General features: G+C 45.4%; 1 pseudogene; it reads left to right on the top strand.

Annotated features, from left to right (window-relative positions):
• Positions 1 to 2,708: 2,708 nt before the first annotated feature.
• On the top strand, positions 2,709 to 6,165 carry LOC119878579 (annotated as a pseudogene).
• Positions 6,166 to 6,736: the final 571 nt, after the last annotated feature.

The following is a 6,736-nucleotide window of genomic DNA, read 5'->3' as shown; positions in this document are numbered from 1 at the left end:
TTTTTTTAAAGATTTATTTATTTATGATAGACATATATAGACAGAGGCAGAGACACAGAAGTAGGGAGAAGCAGGTTCCATTCAGGAGCCTGACGTGGGACTCGATCTCAGGTCTCCAGGATCAGGCCGTAGGCTGTAGGCGGTGCTAAACCACTGCGCCACCGGGGCTTCCCTGGTTTCTTCTTTAAACGTTTGATAGAATTCCCCTGGTAAGCCATCTGGCCCTGGACTTTTGTGTCTTGGGAGGTTTTTGATGACTGCTTCAATTTACTCCCTGGCTATTGGCCTGTTCAGGAAACAACAAATGCTGGAGAGGATGTGGAGAAAGGGAAACCTTCTTGCACTGTTGGTGGGAATGTCAATTGGTGCAGCCACTCTGGAAAACTGTGGAGGTTCCTTAAAGAGTTAAAAACAGATCTGCCCTACATACGACCCAGCAATTGCACTGCTGGGGATTTACCCCAAAGATACAGGTGCAGTGAAATGCCGGGACACCTGCTCTCTGATAATTTATAGCAGCAATGTCCACAATAGCCAAACTGTGGAAGAAGCCTTTGTGTCCATCAAAAGATGAATGGATAAAGAAAAATGGGATCTATGTATACAGTGGAATATTACTCAGCCATTAGAAACAAGTACCCACCATTTGCTTCCATGTGGATGGAACTGGAGGGTATTACACTGCGTGAAATAAGTCCGTCGGAGAAGGACAAATGTTATATGATCTCATTCATTTGGGGAATATAAAAAATAGTGAAACGGAAATAAAGGGGAAAGGAAATAAAACAAGTGGGAAATATCAGAAATATCTCACAGACCATGAGAGACTACTAACTCTGGGAAACGAAGAAGGGGTGGTGGAAGGGGAGGTGGGTGGGCGGTGGGGGGTGACTGGGTGATGGGCACTGAGGGGGGCACCTGATAGGATGAGCATTGGGTGTCATGGTATATGGTGGCAAATTGAACTCCAGTAAAAAATAATAAATAAATAAAAATAAATAAATAAGTAAATAAATAAATAAGTAAGTAAACGAAAATTACCTTTGACAAGGTCAACTGAAATTTGAAGAAGTTGCTTTTTTTTTTTTCCCCACAACGCCATTGAAATGGTATTTTGTGTATAAATACATGAAAGTTCAAAACGAAGAAAAAGAGTTTCTGGAGCTGGTTCTTGGTAAAGCATCATGCCATGGAAATGGTCAGCCACCAGAAATGAGGTCTTGCCACACAGCAATGCTGGGAGTGATCAGAAATCTTAAAATAGTAAAATTAGATTAAGAAGCTTAGTTTTGCTTCTGGAGATATGAATTGCATTTTTTTTTCATTTAACTCAAGCTGAAAAAAAAGATGTGAGTCTTACCTGAGTCTGTAGGAAATTGATACCTGTGGTGCCTTAGCTCTATCTGCACCAAAACCAAACTCAGGTGAATTTGCTATGGTTGTCTGTCACGAGAGAAGGATGTTACTGATGTATAGTATTTGAAAATCAGCCACTTCCAATGTGCTTTTGCTTCACAGGCTAGAAGAAATCTTAGTCCATTTTTTCCCATCAAATTGGCTGAAATTTGCCTGCCTCAAGCAGTAGCAACTCTCAAGAAATGAAAAAGTTGAGATGTGGCATTTTCCTAACAATACATGTAAAGACTAGAGTGCTTGATTTAGTTTTATGGAATTGCCACGGTACCTTTGTGTATCGTTGTGTTCATCAGCACCCCTTAACCATTAAACAGACATGCCCAAAACAATGCATGCATGTGTGTCTCTATTTAGTTGTAATGTGGCCACTGTTTCCTTCCTATAAAATGGAAATTATAATGTTAACAAGGTGGTTTGTGAGTTTCAAATACAATAGTGAAGATCTTCTTTCTTTGATAGTTACATAGGTTAGGCAAATACAAGCAGGCATTTAGTATTAAATTATAGCACATGAAAGACCAAAAAGTAGTGATAGGTGGTTGTTATTTCTACTAAGAAAAGGACACTAATTTTTTTTCAAAGTCTTAGTTACACTAGCTCTTGAGTTTTAAGCTTGGTGGTTTTTCAAAGTAAATGTGACTAGTAAGTGGCGAGGAAGCATAGTCACTGATATCCTGGTTTTAGAAAAGCAATGAGTAAACAAATTGATGTTGCTAGCATTTAAGTGGCACAGTAGCATGTGTACTATTACAAGGATCTTTCTGTAATTGCTGTAAAATGTGCTTTTAATGTTTACTGTGCCCCTCTAGTCCATTCTATGTTTCTTACTAGCTGCCCCCCACTCCCAGCCTCTATCACACGCAAACTTCAAGTGTGTCTTTTGACCCATTCTGTTCTTTCAAGTATGTCAACAAGCAAGAGAGAGAAAGCGAGCCACATGTGCACGTATGCGAGAATGCGCACAAGTGCTAGAATGCGCAGAGGGAGATGGAGAGAGAAATTTTAGCAGACTCCCCACAGAGTGTGGAGCCCTGTGAAGGATCCGGGGTCCCGACCCTGAGATCAGGACCTGAGCCCAAACCAGGAGTCGGGGTGTAACCAACTGAGCCACCCAGGGGCCAGGTAGAGACCTCTTCTTAATTGGCTTTGACTTTATTTGACCATGGTAGGAGCAGTATATTGAAAGGGTTAAAGCAGCAGAATGATGATATCAGACTGGTTTTTTTTTTTTCAGAAGTAAAATTTAGTTGCTACAGAGATGGGATGGGCCTGGAGATTTCCAGGTCAAGACAATGGCAATGAACCCATGGGTGAGGGAAGGAAAGTGATTTTTGTTTTGAGAAAGGGAGTTGGATGCTCAGCCTGCCCTCACCATCAGGGTTGATGTTTCTCAACATATTGAAACTCCTCCCCCGTGTTGGTTAAACCTCAGCTCCTAGACCACCACATCCACTAATCCAACCACCAGATTGTTGATGCCAGGCCATCGGGGGTGAGAGAGGGCTCCAGAGACCTGCACAAGCCCTGACCTACCACTTCTGACATAATTGAATATCTTCTCATAAGAAAGGTGTATTTTAGTTTTATGTTCATTTGCTATTTGGCAGTTAACCAAGTAGAAACTTCCTACTGTGTAGTTGGATACGTGGATCTTGAGGATAATTAGTAAGTTCTAGGTTGTAGGTAATAGACTTGGGAGTCGGGTTGCCAGATAAAATACAAGGCATCCAGTTTTAATTTGAACTTAAGAGAAACAGTAATTTATTTATTTATTTTTTTAGTGGACGTATGAACTGTGCTGTCTTTTTATATTTCCATTTGTGAAATCTCGCAACTCTGATTGGGGTGTCATCAACATTTAGATAGTAACTCTTTGTAACCACTTTATTGAGACATATATCAGACAGTTTACCCATTTCAAGTATATGTGCAAGGATGTGAAGTGTACGCACAAAGTGATGCAGCCACCCTCCACGATTCTAGAATAATTTCATCTCCTCCCAACAAACCCCTGTCTCATGTAGCTGTCTACCGCTAATCCTTTCATCCTCTGACCCTTCCTCACTCCAGCCCTATGCAACCACTAATCTACTTTCTGTTTCTATTTACCTGTTTTGGACAATTCATGTAAATGGAATCATATGGTGGGTAGATTTGTTTGCCATCGGCTCCTGTTCACTTAGCTTAATCCACATGATAATATGTAGCAATACTTCATACCTTTCTATGGCCAGTAGTATTTATGGATATACCAGCTTTGTTAACCTCTTTATCCAGCTTTGGACATTTGGGTCATGTCTACTATTGCCTATGATGAATAATGCTGCTAAGAATCTTTACATAGAGGGGCTGCACGTGGCCTTATGGGCTGAGAAGAAAAGCCAAGGTGATCGCAGTAATGAATGCTGTGGAAGAAAAACCAGGGGTCTGGCTAGTCTCAGAAGGTGGAGAGGCCAGTCCTCCTGCAATGCAGCAGCCCACCAACCCTGCATCCCCCACTGTGGCCACCACACCTGAGCCCGTGGGGGCAGATGCTGGGGACAAGAACACCACCAAAGCAGCCAATGATGAGCTGGCCTACGAGGACAGGCCGGGGCTTTGGCACTGGGGAGCTGGTGTGGGGGAAACGTCGGGGCTTCTCCTGGTGGCCAGGCCGCATTGTGTCCTTGGTGGATGACAGGCCGGAGCTGAGGAGCTGAAGGCACCGCTGGGTCATGTGGTTTGGCGATGGCAAGTTCTTGATGGTGTGTGTTGAGAAGTTGATGCCGCTGAGCTCCTTCTGCAGTGCTTTCCACCAGGCCCACAATACAACAAGCAGCCCATGTACCGGCAAAGCCATCTATGAAGTCCTGGCAGGTGGCCTGTAGCAATGCGGGGAAGTTGTTCCCAGCGTGCCACGACAGCGATGAGAGCGGACACTGCCAAGTCCCGTGGCAGGGTTGCAGAACAAACAGATGATCGAGTGGTCTCTCGCGAGGGTTCCAGCCTTATGGACCACACAAGGGCCTGAAGCCACCCAAGAAGAGAAGAACCCCTACAAAGAAGTTTACACAGACATGTGGGTCGAACCTGAGGCAGCTGCCTATGCACCACCCCCCCCAGCCAAAAAGCCCCGAAAGAGTACGACTGAGAAGCCTAAGATCATTGATGAACGCACAAGAGAGCAGCTGGTGTACAAAGTGCGGCAGAAGTGCCAGAACATCGAGGACATTTGCATCTCTTGTGGGAGCCTCAACGTTACCCTGGAACACCCTCTCTTTGTTGGAGAAATGTGCCAAAACTGTAAGAACTGCTTCCTGGAGTGTGCATACGTATCACCATGATGATGACAGCTACCAGTCCTACCACACCATTTGCTGTGGGGGGTGGGGGGCAAGGTGCTCATGTGTGGGAACAATAACTGCTGCAGGTGTTTTTGTGTGGAGGGTGTGGATCTCTTATTGGGGCTGGGGGCCACCTGGCAGCCATCAAGGAGGACCCCCGGAACTGCTACATGTGTGGGCACAAGGGCACTTACGGGCTACTGCGGCAGCGGGACGACTGGCCCTCATGGCTCCAGATGTTCTTCACCAACAGCCACGACCAGGAATTTGACCCTATGAAGGTTTACCTGCCTGTCCCAGCTGAGAAGAGGAAGCCCATCCGGGTGCTGTCTCTATTTGATGGAATTGCTACAGGGCTTCTGGTGCTGAAGGATTTGGGGATTCAGGTGGACTGCTACATCGCCTCCGAGGTGTGCAAGGACTCCATCACGGTGGGGAAGATCATGTATGTTGGGGACGTCTGCAGCGTCACGCAGAAGCATATCCAGGAGTGGGGCCCATTGGATCTGGTGATTGGGGGCAGTCCTTGCAATGGTCTCTCCATCATCAATCCTGCCCATAAAGGACTCTACGAGGGCACTGGCCGGCTCTTCTTTGAGTTCTACCACCTGCTGCATGATGCGCGGCCCAAGGAGGGAGATGACCGCCCCTTCTTCCGGCTCTTTGAGAATGTGGTGGCCATGGGCATTAGTGACAAGAGGGACATCTCGCGAATTCTCGAGTCCAACCCTATGATGATTAATGCCAAAGAAGTGTCAGCTGCACACAGGGCCCACTACTTCTGGGGGAACCTTCCTGGTATGAACAGGAGGCCATTGGCATCCACTGTGAATGATAAGCTGGAGCTGCAGGAGTGTCTGGAGCACGGCTGGATAGCCAAGTTCAGCAAAGTGAGGACCATTACTACTAGGTCGAACTCCATAAAGCAGGGCAAAGACCAGCATGTCCCCGTCTTCATGAATGAGAAAGAGGACATCTTACGGTGCACTAAAATGGAAAGGGTGTTTGGCTTCCCTGTCCACTATACTGATGTCTCCAACATGAGCCACTTGGCGACGCAGAGACTGCTGGGCCGGTCGTGGAGCGTGCCGGTCATCCGCCACCTCTTCGCTCTGCTGAAGGAATGTTTTGTTTGTGTGTAAGGGACATGAGGGCAGACTGAGGTAGTGACACAAAGTTAAACAAGAAAACACAAAACACAGCAAAACACTGACAACATGAAGATGGAGAGAAGTATCCGCACGCAGAAGAGAAAAAGGAAATTTAAAACAAAACCAGAGGCGGAAGTACCAGAGGGCTTTGCCTTGCACAAAGGGTTGCACATCATCTCCTGATTTTTCAATGTTAATCTTCAGTCCTTTTTAAAAACAAAACCAAGGTCCCTCCTGTCTCCCCCTCCCCTTTTTGTAGGTAAAACCTTTTGTTTTCTACTCTTTTCAGAGGGGTTTTGTTTGGATTTTTGTTTCTTGCTGTGATTGAAACAAAGAGGGTTTATTGCAGCAAAAACCAGTAACAGGACATAGCAACAATACCTTGCAGAGGAAGGACAGGAGGGAAAAAAAAGGAAATTCTACAGAAATCTATATATTGGAGTTTTTTCTAACTATGTATGTTTTGTTGTCTTCTCTAGCCTGATCAGATAGGAGCACAAGCAGGGGGTGGAAAATAGTGACGCTCAGCAGCAGACTTTCCTTCCAGCCGCTGAGCTCTCTTGCCAGCACCATTCCTGGTCATGCAGAACAGAGCCCAATGAGCAGCAGGGAGACACATCACACAAGACCCTTTTATGCAGTATTTCAGGTGCTTACCACACAGGAAACCTTGAAGAAGATCCATTTCTATAAGCTGCTGTTACCTCTTCCAGTTTGTGTGTGTGTGTGTGTGTGTGTGTGTATATATATAAATGACAGATATGAGATATATATAAAAGGTACTGTTAATTACTGTACAACCTGACTTCATAATGGTGCTTTAAAACAGCGAGGTGAGTAAAATCA

Source organism: Canis lupus, unplaced genomic scaffold (genome assembly GCF_011100685.1).
Source record: "Canis lupus familiaris isolate Mischka breed German Shepherd unplaced genomic scaffold, alternate assembly UU_Cfam_GSD_1.0 chrUn_S1748H1944, whole genome shotgun sequence".
NCBI classification, from domain to species: Eukaryota; Metazoa; Chordata; class Mammalia; order Carnivora; family Canidae; genus Canis; species Canis lupus.
The sequence above is the reverse complement of the archived record's forward strand: the minus strand, read 5'-3'. Positions and strand labels throughout refer to the sequence as shown.